At 57.3% G+C, this 15,565-nt stretch overlaps 1 protein-coding gene across 8 annotated transcripts in view; it reads left to right on the top strand.

The window, feature by feature from the left end:
* Positions 1 to 520: 520 nt before the first annotated feature.
* ADGRL1 (adhesion G protein-coupled receptor L1) overlaps positions 521 to 15,565 on the top strand; it is a 59,009-nt gene continuing 43,964 nt past the window's right edge. For all 8 annotated transcript variants that reach the window (XM_034945020.3, XM_034945012.3, XM_034945017.3 and 5 more), the window contains exon 1: positions 521 to 907. The gene's annotated coding sequence lies outside the window, so the exon portion shown is untranslated. The remainder of the gene's footprint in view (positions 908 to 15,565) is intronic.

Below are 15,565 nucleotides of genomic sequence, written 5' to 3'. Positions count from 1 at the left end.
CGGGCGGCGACTCCGGGCCGGGTTTTGCGCGCGCCCACCGCCCCCCTCCCGGAGCGGGTGCGCCGGGGAGCGGGGCGAGCAGGCGGCTTGTCATTGCTGGTGCCCGGCGCCGGCTCGGTCCGCGCGTCCTGCGGTGCCCACGGGCCCGGCCCGGCGCCCCCCCTCCGGCCGCACCGGGGGCGCGACGCCGCGGCACCCGCCTCCAGCCGCGCCGCCCCCCTCCGCCAGCTCCGCGCCGCCCGCCCCCAACCCGAGCTCCCCGCGGCCACTGCGGGGAGCCCGAGCCGTCGGCGCGGGAGCTGTCGGCGCTGCGGTGCCCCCGCCCCGCCGTCTGCCGAGGAGGCCCCGGCTGATGGGGCCGCGCGGGCCCCGGAGCGGCGCCGCCGGGCGGCGGGGGCCTGCAGGGGCGCCCCGGCTGCCCCGTTAACCCCTCGTCCACCGCCGGCGTCGGAGGGGGCTGGGAAGTCGCCTGGGCGCACACGTGCCGCCTCCGTCGGGGCCGCGGAGCTGCGGGGGAGATGCGGGCCGCTGCCGGCGCCGCCTCGGGGCGCTCCGCCTCGCCCCAGCCCCCGGCGTTCTGACGCCGCCCCCGCCCCACCGCCTCCCTCCCCGGGAGGGGCGCAGACCCGATCGCCCCCAGTCCCGAGCCTCCGCCGCCGCGAGGGGGCTGCCTTTGGATCCGTGTAATCCGCCTCTTTTTTTTCTTTTCTTTTCTTTTTTTTTTAATTTTTGGTCGGCGGCGGTGCTGGGCCAGGGGAAGGAAGGGACACGGAGGCCGCCCTCGCCCCGCCACCTCCTACCCGCTTCCCCCCAGCCCCGGCTCCGGGAGATGTGCCGGGCGGGGGGCCCGGGTTCGCCGAGCCGCAGGAGAGACACGCTGGGCCGACCCCAGAGAGGCGCTGGACAGGTGAGTGTCTGCGGGCCCAGGGCGAGGGGCGAAGCCGCACCTGGGCCAGGTGTGCGGGGCGCGCGGAAGAGGGGAGGCGCGAAGGATGGGAGGCCGGGGCCTGTCCTGGCCGCGAGGGGGGAGGGGATACGGGAGCCGCGCGGGGCACCGCACCTGAGCGGGAGGGGCGTCGGGGGCAGCCCGCACCTCACCCCCACTGGCGAGGGGCCTGGGAGGGGCGGCCCCCACGGAGCGCCCGGGGCGCGGGGGTGCGGACGGGCGACCGCAGGGTGCCTGGCGGGGGGAGGGGACCGCGAGTGTGCCCGCGCGTGGCTGCGTGTGCCCGCGCGCGCGCCAGCCTTTGTGGGGAAGCGGCGCGGCGGTGCCTGCGTGTCCCCGGTGCGTGTGCGCGCGGGTGCTTGGCGCCCTGTTTGTGTAGGTGTCTGGGTGTGAGCGGAGGGGGTGCGTGTGCGCGCCGCGCGCCGGCCCCGCGCCCCAGAGGAGCCGTGTCGGGGGCTGGCACCACAGGATGCTGGGCGAGGGGGTTGTTTTTCTCTGGGAGGCAGTGGCGCGGGGGATGGGGAGGGGTCCGTCTGGGTGTCCAGCCGGCCGCAGTCCGGGGGGCGCCGCTGTCAGGAGGAGGGGGTGCAGCCGGGCAGCACCTTCTCTCCGTGGTGCCGGGTTAAAGCACGGGAGGCCGGCAGGTTTGATCCACTCGGATTATTCGTGCTTTGAGGACAGCTCCCCACCCCCACCCCAGGTGCGCTTTGGATTGAGCTACGAGGGTTTGGTTGTCATCCTCACATCTGACGGTCCTGGGACCCAAGTCCAGGCCTGAAGTGGTGGGGTGGGGGGATGCTGTGTTTGCTCCAGCCGTGTCCAGAAAATGCCCTCCCAGGTATCTCTCCAGTGCACCCCCGGCCCCCATCTGAAGACAGCCGCTGGCTACACACACCCCTGTCCCTACACTTCCAGTCCGGGTCCTCACACTGCCCCATCCCTGGCCAACACCTCACTGTACCTGCCTGGACCCTTTCTTGCTGTTCCAACCCCCATCCACCCCCAGCCATGCCAGCTGCGTGGGTGTTTCTGTATCCCAGTTCCAGGCAGGGCCCCCCCTTCCGCCTGGCTTCCACCGGACTCAGAGCTGGGGTCTGTCTTCCCACATCCCACATCCCAACATGCGTGCCTGGGGGCAGGAGGGGGAGGGGTTCAAAATGGCTGCCAAGATGGCTGGCTCGCGCTCTCTCTCTCTCTGTCTGTCTCTCCCTCTCTCTCTCTCTCACTCTCTCTGTCTTTCTCTATCTCTCTCTCTTTTTCTCTCTTCCCCTCTCTGCTTGCCCGGCTCCCTTATCCTGGTAGGGAGTCACTGCTTAGAGGAGGTCGGACCCAGTGGGGCACACCTGAGGGTGAATGTCTATTCCGGGCCGTTGACCTCCATGCTGTTTGGGGACAGACCATTGCTTTCTGCTTCTCTCTCCAACACCCCAAGGGCTGGCATGAGTCTAACCTGACCCCAGACCCCACTCCTTCACCCTGGCTCACAGCCTGAAAGCTCCGTGCCCTCCACCTGCTCTCCAGGGCCTGGCCCCCTGAATTGATCAACCCCACGAAAGGTCCGCACCCCTCATTCTCTTCTCCAGTCTGCCCCACGGCCTGGGGGCAGGGGACTCTGCGTGGGCCCCTGTCAGGCCCCAGCTTTGGGGGGCAGGTGACTTCTCCTTCCTCCCTGCTCCCCTCCCACTAATGCCAAATTTATTACTTAAAAGTAGGATGAAAACAGGGAGAATAAGAGAAGGATTACAACCTTCATTATCATATCGAGAAAATTATCCGTGATTTTCCTAACTAGCAATTTGTCTGCCATGCCGTTCAGAACTGACTTGCCCATTAATTACAGAGATGAAAAATCATCTGGAATTTGGAAAAGGGAACTAATTCCATGGCTGGCAGCGATCGCACCCGTGCACGGAGCCACATATGTGTGCGACATACGTGTGCGCTCACATGTGGGTCCCGGCCGTCCTGCTGGTCTTGCCACCATCTTCCTACCCAGCTTGGTGACCTCCCTCATGGCCCCGCTCGGTCCACCCCATGTGTGTGTGGCATCTGCCCTGGGACACCCCTGCAGGCCCTCTTTCTCTCCAAGGGGCGCCCATCTCAATCCCCACTTCTGGCAGGCTTGTGTACCCCGTGATCACCCACGCTGATTCCTGTTCTTGGGGGTGTAGCTGGCGCCCAGGCTTGGGGAGGATGGAGAGCTGGGGACCAGCACACCTGGGCTGTGGAGCCTGCAGGGAGGGGGTGGAAGGGGGGGACTCGAAGCCCAGCTTCTATTCCCAGCCTGCCCAGGGGAGCCCTTTCTCCTGGGGGGCCTAGGAGGACCCTGTGGGCACGTTGGGGAGGAGCCTACAGGCGCCTCAGCTGCACGGGAGTGTGTTTGCATCCAGCAGTTTGGGCTCCTGGCCGGTGGCGTCTCCACCTGCATGTGAGGCTGTGTGACGCTTGCATCTCGGGGTGTCTGTGTCCTCCCTGCCCTGCCAGGCTGGTGGCAGAGCATGTGTTGCTTCAGCCCCAGCGCAGGCATCTCGGTGGGGAGGGTGGCAGTGGGTGCCCCTCAAGAGGAACGGGAGGAGTGGGAGCACTGCCATCCCCGCCAGAGCATCGTCTTTGCCCTCCACCCCCTCCTTCCTCCCTGGCGAGACATGTGGCCAAGGACACACAAGGCTCTGGTTTCTGTGTGGGTTCCTCTCACGGATCTGATTTCCAGATGCCAGACACTTCCCCTCCTCCAGCCCCTCTGTGGGGAGGCAGGGGGAGGGGCTCCCGAGGTGGGGGTTCCCTGGGTCTGAAACCCTGACCCCAGTGACCCTGAAGGTGCCGTGGCAAGACAGACAGCTCCTCCCAGGCTGGGTTTGGGGCAAAGTGGTTGCTATTGGGCACCCTGATGGAAGGGGAGAGATGGGTCCTGGAGTGAGGTGGGAGGCCAAGTAGAAACATGGAGGGGGTCCCGGTGTCCCCAGAATCCAGATGTCTGTCTGTCTGCACCTGTGCATAGGTGTCCTCTGCCTGTGTGGCCTGGATGGTGATCTAGCCAAGGGTGCATGTGGCCACGTGACCATCAGGCTCATCCGGTGTTCATAACGGTCCCTCCTGTGCTGGTGTTTGTGTTTTGCAGAGGGGGTGGTCATGCTGGGGGAGGCAGGGCTGCAAGAAGGAGTAGCTGTCTGTGTGCACACATGGGGCTGTCTGCATCTTTTGTGCACCTGCAATTGTGTGCTCAGGACTTCTTGGAGCAAGGCTGGGTGCACCTTGTCATGCAATCTGCACACACTTGCCTCCCCACCCAGCACCATGCAGGGGGCGCCATGGGGGGTGGTGGCCACGTCCTGTCCTCATGGAGCTCACACTGTAGCAACACATGGGGTTTCCATCAAAGCTCTCCTATCAGCTGGGCGTGGTGGCTCATACCTGTAATCCCAGCACTTTGGGAGGCTGAGGCGGGTGGATCACCTGAGGTCAGGGGCTTGAGACCAGCCTGGCCAACATGGTGAAACCCCATCTCTACTACAAGTACAGAAATTAGCCAGGCGTGGTGGTGTGCACCTGTAGTCCCAGCTACCAGGGAGGCTGAGGCGGGAGGATTGCTTGAATCCAGGAGGCGGAGGTTGCAGCGAGCTGAGATTGTGCCACTGCACTCCAGCGTGGGCGACAGAGCGAGACTCATTCTCAAAAAAAAAAAAAAAAACCCAAAACAAAAAAGCAAAACTCTCCTGTCATGTGAGTTGGGGAGAAGTCATGTGTGTCTCCTTTTCGAGGGTAGCCCCAAACTCTGACTGCAGTAGCCCACAGGCTTGGACTGTCCTGGGGTCTGGCCCTTCATGGTCTTTCTGGGCCATCTCCTCCCTCCTCGTTGCTCCTCCAGTGTGCTAAGTGTGATCCTACCCCGGGGCGTTTGCACTGGCTGTTCTGCCACGTAGGACCCTTCCCCAGATATTTTCGAGGCTTTTTCTCCCCCACCCTCTTGAAATATCACCTCCCCAGTAACGTTTACTCCCAGGCACCTTCTGCAAAGTCTCAGCTTCCCACACCCCTCCTGATGTTCAGTACAGCGGACGGCTTTTCACATAGTCTGTAATTTCCTGATGTTCTGCGCTTGTTTGTTTACTGTCTGTGTCTGTGAGGAGGATCCAAGCGCGCGAGGATGTTGTGATTTGCTTTGCTTTGGGAATCCCAGGTGTCAACAGTCATCACTGGCCCACAGTGTGCGTTCAAGAAGTCTTACCTGACCCAGGTGTGGTGACTCACACCTGTAAACACAGAATGTTGGGAAGTCGAGGTGGGAGGATTGCTTGAGGACAAGAATTTGAGATCAGCCTGGGCAACATAGCAAGACTCGTTTCTAAGATTTTTTTTTTAATAGTTGGGCATCGTGAATATGTACCTGTAGTCTCAGCTGCTCAGGAGGCTGAGGTGGGAGGATCGCTTGAGCCCAGAGGTTTGAGGCTGCAGTGAGCTATGATTGCACAAGTGCACTCCAGCCTGGGCGACGAAGCAGGATCCTGACTCTTAAAAAAAAAAAAAATGCCCCTGCCTTCACTGTCTCCTGTTCCAAAAGTTGGGGGGAGATAAAAATTCAATAAATAGATGCCCAGGCCAAAAATAACCTTGCCCCCCACCCCACCCCGCCAAAAAAAAAAAAAAAAAACTCAGAATAGCCAGTGCCCCTCCCTCAGAGGCTAAAAATACCCTGCAGGTCACAAATGATCAGGTCAGGAAGCCAGATGGATTCTCCTTCTTATCCCTTGAGGAGGTGAGGGGTCCGGGGCTGGCTTTCCCAGACAGGATTTCCTAGACGATTTCCATTACTCCTGACTTCGTCACTGCATCATTCTCTGTGGGAGGCTGTCCTCTGTACTATAGGATGCTCAGAGGCCACCCTAGCCTCTTCCCGATGGATGTCAGTGACACCTCCAGCCCCACAGTCGTAACACCTCAGGAAGTCTCCAGACATTGCTAAACATACTGGGATCAGGGGCAGAATTGTCCTGGGTTGGCAGTGATGGCTGTAGAGTAGAGGTTGCCAGTGGGAAAAGGTGGCCCACGCCTGTAATCCCAGCACTTTGGGAGGCTGAGGCAGGAGGATCACTTGAGTCCAGGAGTTCAAGACCAGCCTGGGCGACAAAGCGAGACCCCCTTCTTTACAGAATACAAAATTTAAAAATTAGTTGGGCATGGTGCCGCACGCCTGTCGTCCCAGCTACCCGGGAGGCTGAGGCAGGAGGATCACTTGAGCTGGGAGGTCAAGGCTGCAGTGAGCTGTGATCGCGCCACTGCATTCCAGCCTGGGCAACAGAGCAAGACCCTGTCTCAAAAAAATATATACGTAAATAAAATAGAGTAGAGGTTGGCTGACTTTTCTGTAGAAAGCCCGATGGTAAATCCTGCAAGCTTTGCGGGCCGCAGACGGGTTCTGTGGCCTGTTCTCTTTTCTCTTCTTCTCTTCAGTCCTTTAAAAATGTAAACACCATTCTTAGCTCACCAGCTGTACAAAGGCAGGCAGGGGCCTGACCATGGTTGGCCGACCCTGCCCCAGAACGCCCCCTAGTGGCTTCTGGGAGTGAAGGCTGGGCAGAGGGGCGGCCCCATTTGGGGAGCAGTTGTGTGTTTAAAGTACAAGGCGAGTCCTGCACAGTCTGTTCCCGGCACCTCCCTGCTCTCACCTCCTCCCACTCTCCTCACCAGCTCACAACCCGCTTCCTCGATGCAGCTGCCACCGTTATTCAAACATATAGGCACGGTCCAGCCCCAGGGCCTTTGCACGGGCTGTGACCCTGCCCAGGATGCTCTTCTAACTCTCCTGAACTGAACACCTGCGTGCTCCTCTCTCAAATTCACAGGGGTTTGCTAAAATGTCATCTTCTCCAGGGGAGATGACCTTTCCTGATCATCCTGTTGAAAATTGCAACAGCCGGGCACAGTGGCTCATGCCTGTAATCCCAGCACTTTGGAAGGCCGAGGTGGGTGGATCACCTGAGATCAGGAGATCGAGACCAGCCTGACCAACATGGTGAAACCCTGTCTCTACTAAAAATACAAAAATTAGCTGGGTGTGGTGGTGAGTGCCTGTAGTCCCAGCTAATCAGGAGTCTGAGTCAGGAGAATTGCTTGAACCTGGGAGGCAGAGGTTGCAGTGAGCCAAGATCACGCCATTGCACTCCAGCCTGGATGACAGAGCAAGACTCTGTCTCAAATAAATAAATAAAATAAAATAAAATTGCAACAGCCGGGCACAGTAGCTCATGCCTGTAATCCCAGCACTTTGGGAGGATGAGGCGGGAGGATTGCTTGAGTTTGAGACCAGCCTGGGAAACATAACGAGGCCCCCATTTCTACAAAAAAATTAAAAATTAGCTGGGCACGGTGGCACACGCCCTGTGGTCCCAGCTACTTGGGAGGCTGAGGCAGGAGGATCCCTTGAGCTCAGAGGCTGTGGTGAGCTATGATCCCACCACTACACTCCAACCTGGGCAACAGAGTGAGACCCTGTCTCTAAAAATACGATTTAAAAAAACACACACACACTCCCAAACCCACACACCCTCATAGCCACTTTTCCTGGTTTTATCTTCTTTCACAACACTGGTACGCTATAGAATCGACTTTTTTGTACCCAGCCCCTCAGTGTCTGGCACATAGAAGATGCTCCAAAAAAGATGTGTGGAATTGCTGAAAATTATTTCTAACCCCCACAGCCACCCTGGGAGGCTCTCGTTCCCCAGCTCCCCCGTGGAGAGACAGAATTGAGAGGAGTGACGTGGGTGTCCTGTCGTGCTGACATGACGGCGCACAGCCTGGATTTGAACCTGCAACTTAAGGGCGCTATGCCGGGGGCCTCTTCTCTCCTGCCCTGCTAGGCACCATGCCCCCGTCTCCTGGTCTTACCCTGCCCCTTAACTGCCAGCATCTGATGAGGCAGGGGGATCCCGCCTCTGTGCCCTCTGCTTGGGCCCTAGCTTCTAGAACTCTTTTCAGCTCTGCTCTGCTGAGCTCAGAGTGCAAAGCTTGGGGCTGGACAGTGAACACTTTGGAGTGGAAACAGACCACAGGCCACTGTGGTGTGGACCTGCCATGATGGTGAGCGCAGCAGAGGTGCAAGTCAGGGAAGGCTTCCCGGAGGAGGGGGCTTCCCAGCTGCAACCTGGAGGGGGAGGAGGGGTATGGTGGAGGGGAAGGAGCATCTGTGAGAGAGAGGGGCTGCCCTGAGGTCAGACAGAAGATGGTGGCTCAAAGGGGAGGAAGGAGAAATGTTTCACAAGTGCATATGGAGAGAAGCTGGAGGCTGCTGGCTGGCCTTGTGACTGTGGGGCTGCCAGGGCCTGTGGCAGGGGTGGGGGTAGAGGTAGGGGGTTTGCGTCAGGATCCAGATGGCAGGGTGAGAATGTTTAGCATGAGCTCCCTCTAGCTGCTACATGGGAGAGAGCCGTAGTTGGCAGGAAGGGAGGCCAGGAGGCCAGAAGGGAGGCCAGGAGGCAACCAGCAAGGTGGGGGCCAGAAGCAGCCAGTGCTTGGTGGAAGCTTCAGGTTTCTGGCTTTGACAGCCCTGTGGACAAAAGGCAAGGGACAGGTGGGGTAGAGAGTACCCTCCACTCCCAGCAACCCTCCCCACACACAGTCTGATCTCCACCTCTGCGGCCAGAGGACACCTGTGAACACCCGAGCCAGATCCCATCCCTCTGTTCAGGATTCCCGATGGCTCCCACCTCTCTAGAAAGCCAAAGTCCTCCCTGAGGTCCACAAGGCCCTGTATGGCCTCTGTGACCCCCCTCCCCAGCCGCCCTCACCTCCTTCCACTCTTCCCCTTGCTTGCAGGGCCCCAGCCACATCTCAGCACATTCCTACCCCAGGACCTTTGCACGTGCTATTCCCTCTGCCCAGAATGCTCTTTGCACGGGTACCTAGATGGCTCACCTCCTCAAGACCTCTGCCGAAATGTCACTTTTTAGGGGAGGCATTTCCTGGCCACCCTGTCTACAGTTGCACCTACACGTATACCCCCTGTCAAGCACACCTTCCTCCATTGCACTTGTGACCAGTTGGGAACTCGGTAAACATCCACTGAATAGATGATCTGCTTTTTGGGTCTATTTCATCTTCATTCATTAAACAAATGAACAAGCATCCACTCCTTGCCCAGGGCTGGGTATGCAACAAGAGCCAGCCCAACCCACAATGGTACTTTCCCCTCAGAGTCCCTCGATGGTGGGGAAGACAGACATTTAACAGCTGAGCCCAAGTCCAGTTAGGGGAGCAAAACACAGAGACCCTGTGTGCTGTGAGAGTGGATATGAGAGATACGAATGCTGTCCTCTGGGCAGAGCCCTTTGGAGGGAGAGCAGAATAAGGAACTGTGTGTGAGAGAGAGACAGACGCTGAGTAGAAGTGATGGGAAGGTGGCAGGACAGCAGGGCCTGAGATGCCATGTTAGAGCATCACAGGCAATAGGGAGCCATGGAGGGTTGTAGGCAGGGAGGGGTGTAATTGGATTTCCATTTTGCAAAGATCGTTCTGACCTCAGGGTAGAGACTGGATGGGACGGGATGGCAGATAGATGGGGAGATGAGGGAGAAGGTGTCGGGGGCGGGGGCAGGGAATTTTTTGAACGACCCCTACCCCTCTGCAGTCCAGTGCTGCTTGGTGGCCGGGGTGACCTTTATTTTATTTTATTTAGAGACGGAGTCTTGTTTTGTCACCCAGGCTGGAGTGCAGTGGCATGATCATAGCTCACTGCAGCCTTGACTTTTTGGGCTTGAATGACCCTGCTGCCTCAGCCTCCCGAGTAGCCAGGACCACAGGTGTGTGCCACCATGCCCGGCTAATTTTTAAATTTTTGTAGAGACAGGATCTCACTGTGTTGCCCAGGCTGGTCTCAAACTCCTGGACACAAGCAATTCTGCATTGGTCTCCCAAAGTGCTAGGATTACAGGCATGAGCCACTGTGCCCAGCTCCAGGGTGACCTTTAAAAGGTTCTTCATTGAACAATTATATTTCAGCTTCCTGCTTGTGCCAGGCGCTGTGCTGAGTGTAGTATGCAAACCCCACCCTGCAGAGCCAGCATCTAGTAGCAGAGAGTTCATAAGCAAATAAAATGCATGGCGTGCTGGTGATAGGTATGGAGAAATCAAGTCAGGACATGGTGTAGGAGTGTGGGGGCCAGCAGGACCTTGCTGAACTAGTGATGTTTGAGGAAAGACCAAAAGGAAGATGCAGGAGGAGCTGTGAGGGGATCTGGGGAAGAGAGAAACAGCCCGTGAAGAGGCCCTAAGGCAGAACAGTGCCTGGTGTTTCACATTGTACAGGGCTTGTTTGTTTTTTGTTTTTGAGATGGGGTCTTGCTCTGTTGCCCAAGCTAGAGTGCAGTGGCATAATCTCAGCTCACTGCAACCTCCACCACCCGGGCTCAAGAGATCCTCCCACCTAAGCCTCCCGAGGAGCTGGGATCACAGGCGTGTGCCACTATGCCTGGCTAACTTTTTGTATTTTTGGCAGAGACAAGGTTTCACTATGTTGCCCAGGCTGGTCTGGAACTTCTGAGCCCAAGCAATCAGCCCTCTCCAGCCTCCCGAAGTGCTGGGATTACAGGTGTGCGCCGCCACATCCGGCCCAGTGCAGAGCCTTTGTATGATACAGACTTTGGCTTTTGGTCGAGTGAGGTGGGAGCCACGGAGGGTTCTGAGCAGAGGAGGGAAGCGGCTGACTTAGATGCTCACAGGCGCCCTCTGGTGGCCCTGGGGGAAACATACTATAGACAGTTTCATTTTGCAAAGATTGTTCTCACCTCGAGGTAGAGATTGGATGGGACAGGGGTGGCAGATAGATAGGGAGACGAGGTGTAGACAGTGAGGTGGGGAAGTGGGGTCCAGCCAGGAGATGATGGGGCTGGACCAGAGAAGCTGAGGAGTGGCGAGAGGTGAGTGGACTCTGAAGGAGTAGCCACAGGACCTTACGGGGCTGGATGTGATGTGAGGGGAGAGGGATCCAGGATGACTGTCCGGTTCCTGAGCACCTGGAGGGACTGGGCTGCCATCCACTGAGCTGGAGGATGGGGCAGGGACTGGAGATGCTGCGAGAACCCTGCCCTGCCCGAGGACCATGTACCTGGGCCCTCTCTGGGCACCTGCTCTGTCTCTGCGAGGTAGGTCTGTTAGTCCCTGAGCAGCAATGGGGAAATAGGTTCAGAGAGGCCAAGTGCTTGCTCTGAAGCTACACAGCAGATTGAAATTCAGGGGCTTCAACTCTCAGCTGGTCCTTCATAGTCACCCCAGGGCCTGCAGCTTCCTTATGGACCTGCCGGATGCCTGAGGGCTTCCTGAAGGAGGCGGGCTCATGGGCGGCTGGGTTTGGGGAGTGGGCAGGAGGCAGGAGATGCAGCCAGAGGGCTGTGTGTGGAGGGGCTGGCTGCTGCCAGGAAGGGAGGAGACCATGAAGGGGGCCCAGATCCCAGATCCCCACCTTGGTTCCCCACCCTCCCCCCCCACCCAAGGCACTCAGACTCCCACCCACTCAAGCGCGCAGAGGGTTGCCATGGCAACTGCAGGCTAGGGCAGGCTAGAGGCGCCCCCTCTCCCCCAGCAGCCGCTTCTCCTCCTGTTGCTCTCCCCATCCCCATCACAGGGCACCCGAGGACAGAGTCTGGGCCTCAGTGGCCCACCCTGCCGCACCGACCCTTGACTTGAGACAGACGCAGGGCTTAGATGCGAACATACAGGCAGGTGTGCAGCCCCGTTTCCCGTGGGTGAGACAGGGTTGCCTATGGCTGGGTGCAATGGATTCCTGGGTACACCTGTAATCCCAGCACTTTGGGAGGCTGAGGCGGGAGGATCACTTGAGCCCAGGAATTCAAGACCAGCCTGGGCAACATGGTGAAACCTCATCTCTACAAAAAACACAAAAATTAGCCGGGCATGGTTTTGTGTGCCTGTAGTCCCAGCTACTCGGGAGGCTGAGCTGGGAGGATCACTTGAGCCTGGGAGGATGAGGCTGCAGTGAGCTGAGAGTGCACCATTGCACTCCAGCCTGGGCAACAGAGCAAGACCCTGTTGTCTCAAAGGAAAAAAAAAAAGAGAAGAAAGAAGGAAAGAAAAAAGAAAGACAAATAAGGTGACCGGAGACTACTGAGGTGCAAGGTGGGGACGGACACAGGTGTGGGCTCACCTGGCTTCCCAGGTGTAGAACGTCCAGGCGTGACCAGCTCTGAGGTTGCATAGACACTCAAATACAGTGTGGGCCCGGGGGGTGGGGGCTCTTCTGGCCCCCCAGGATCCCCCCACAGCTCACCAAACCCAACCTGGGGAGCCAGCCCTCCCTGGGTTCAAGCCCCCTTACCAGTTGAGTGTCCCTGGGTATATCTCTTCAATGACAGGACCTCACTTTCCTCCTCTGTAAACTGTGGGTACAAGCATCTCTCCTTCCTAAATGGTTATTAGGATTACATGAGCTACACGTGGAAGCTGCTCGGGCTGGGACTTGGAGCTGTCCGTCACTGTCCCAGGCATCTCAGGTGGTTCCTTGCTGGAGAGCCCAGCTAGATGCTCACCCTGTCGTTTGCTGTTTCCTGTAAATGGTTTCTTTAAAGTTCTGTGGCTCAGGCCCTTGCCCCCATCTCTGCCTCCCTCCTCACTCTCTGTGTGTCCTGACTCCCTATATGAATTTCCTAGGCTCCCACAACAAATTACCACAGACGGGACAGCTTTAGCAACAGAGACTTTATTGGTTGTTTTGTTTATGTTTCAGGGATGAGGCCTTGCTCTGTTGCCCAGGCTGAAGTGTACTGGTGCGATCACAGGCCACTGCAGCCTCAGCCTCCCCAGCAGCTGGGACTACAGGTGCATCCCGTCATGCCCAACTACTTTTTTATATTTGTTTATAGAGCTGGGGTCTCACTGTGTTGCCCAGGCTGGTCTCAAACTCCTGGGCTCAAGCAATTCTCCCGCCTTGGCCTCCCAAAGTGCTGGGATTACAGGCGTGAGCCACTGCAGCCAACAACAGAATTGTGTCGCCTCCCAGCTCTGGAGGTTGGAAGTCCAAGATCAAGGTGTTGTCAGGGTTGGTTCCTTCTGGGAGCCTTCAGGGAGAATCCGTTGCAGGCCTGTCTCCTGGCTTCTTTTGGTCATTAACTGGCAATCTTCCCTGGCTTCTAGAAGCATCACTCTGATCTCTGCCTTCATGGTCACATGGTCTTCTGTGCATGTCTGTGTCCAGGTTTCTCCTTTGTATAAGGGCATCAGTTGCTGGATTAGGACCCACACTGATGACCTCATTTTAACTTGATTATCTCTGTAGGGACTCCAGATGTTCCCAACACAGTCACATTTGAGTTATCAGGAGTTGGGACTTCAACATATCTCTTGTATTTTTGACATGGGGTCCCACTCTCTTGCCCAGGCTAGAGTGCAATGGTGCAATCAGAGCTCACTGCAGCCTCAACCTCCTGGGCTCAAGCAACCCTCCCACCTCAGCCTTCCCAGTAGCTGGGACTATAGGCACGTGCCACCGTGCTCGGCTAATTTTTGTGTTTTTTGTGGAGATGGGGTCTCACTATGTTGCTCAGGCTGGTCTCAAACTCCAAGGCTCAAGTGATCCTCCCACCTTGGCCTCCCAAAGTACTGGGGTTGTAGGTGTGAGCCACTGTGCACTGTGCCCAGCCTGACTTTTTTTTTTTTTTTTTTTTTTTTGGCGGTGGGGGTGGGGGGCCATATTTCAATCTGTAACACCTCCCCCTCCAGAGGCCTCAGGGATGGTCAGGCCTGGTTCTCCCAGGGGACACCCACCACCTGCCAAGCTGAGGCTGGTTCCTGGGGGTGTCTGGAGCTTCCTAGGGGAGCCACTCTGGGGAGAGGGCGTCGTGCTCCTGGGGAACTCTGTCTGTACCCCCAAGGCAATGGCACCCTGCCCGTGGGGGTCAGGCGTGGCCCCCCAGGTCACAGGGCAGACGCCCCATCTCCAACTATCCTCACTGCCGTCCTTAGTCACTCCCCTGTCTTCAGTAAGTTTTTGCTTGGGGACCCACTGTGTGTTCAGGGAACCAGGAGATAGGAGTCGGGGAAACCAAGTTCCAGCCTCAGGAGTTTCCATTCTTCTGGGAGTAGAAAGAAAATCTAGAAGGCTGGGCACAGTGGCTAATACCTGTAATCTCAGCACTTTGGGAGGCCGAGGCGCGTGGATCCTCTGAGGTTGGGAGTTCGAGAGCAGCCTGACCAATATGGCGAAACCCCGTCTCTACTAAAAATACAAAAATTAGCCAGGTGTGGTGGCCTGTGACTGTAATCTCAGCTACTCGGGAGTCTGAGGCAGGAGAATCACTCGAGGTTCTTGAATCACTTGAGGCGGAGGTTGCAGTGAGCCAAGATCACGCCAATGCATTCCAGCCTGGGCGACAGAGCAAGACTCCGTCTCAAAACAAAACAAAGAAAAGGCCGGGAGCAGTGGCTCACGCCTGTAATCCCAACACTTTGGGAGACCAAGGCAGGTGGATCACCTGAGGTTGGGAGTTCAAGACCAGCCTGACCAACATGGCAAAACGTCGTCTCTACTAAAAATACAAAAATTAGGCAGGCGTGGTGGCGTGTGACTGTAATCCTAGCTACTCAGGAGGCTGAGGCAGGAGAATTGCTTGAACCTGGGAGGTGGAGGTTGCAGTGAGCCGAGATCACGCCACTGCACTCCAGCCTGAGCGACAGAGTGAAACTCCATCTCAAAAAATAAATAAATAAAATAAAATAAAGGAACTCTAGGAGTGGTCAAGTAAAAGTATGGAGCAGGGATGGGATGGATGAGGTTATGGACTAAATTGTATCTTCCCACCTCCCTCCCAAATGCAGAGGTTGAAGCCCTGACTCCCAGCGTGAGTGTATTTGGAGGTAGGCCCTTGAGGGAGGTAATTAAGGTTAAATGAGATCTTAAGGGTGGGGCCCCCTACTCTGAGAGGACTGGTATCCCAATAAGAAGAGAGAGGCCGGGGCTTGTGGCTCATGCCTGTAATCCCAGCACTTTGGGAGGCCAAGGCAGGAAGATCATTTGAGGCCAGGAGCTCAAGACCAGCCTGGGCAACATAGCGAGACCCCATCTCTACAAAAAAAATCGAAAAAGTAGCTGGGCACAGGAGCACGCACCTGTAGCCCCAACTACTCAGGAGGCTGAGGCGGGAGGATCCCATGAGCCTGGGAGGTTGAGACTGCAATGAGCCGGGATTGTGCCACTGCACTCCAGCCTGAGCAAGAAAGCCAGACCTTGTCTCAGAAAAAAAAAAAAAAAGAGAGACAGCAGGGATCTGTCTCCCTTTATGCATGTCTAGAGAAGAGGCCCTGTGAGGATCTAGTGAGAAGGCGGAAGAGAATTTCCACAGAAACTGAAGTTGCTGGCACCTTGATCTTGGCCTTCTGGCCTCCAGAACTAGGAGGAAGTAAATTTCTGCTGTGTAAGCCGCGCAGTCTATGGCACTTTGTTATGGCAGCCCGAGCTAATAGAGAAGGTGACAATGGGGACAAGGGATGCTTCACCCTGTCTGTGTGCCAGGAGCATCCCGAGTGTCTCGTGTGTGAATTTGTCCTGTTGCACAGCTGCCCTCTGAGGTATCCCCGTTTTACCAAGAAGAAAACAGAGACACAAGAGGTCACAGC

The sequence above is a fragment of the Pan paniscus genome, chromosome 20 (genome assembly GCF_029289425.2).
Source record: "Pan paniscus chromosome 20, NHGRI_mPanPan1-v2.0_pri, whole genome shotgun sequence".
Taxonomy (NCBI): domain Eukaryota; kingdom Metazoa; phylum Chordata; class Mammalia; order Primates; family Hominidae; genus Pan; species Pan paniscus.
Note: the sequence above shows the minus strand (reverse complement) of the source record. Positions and strands in the feature narration are given on the sequence as shown.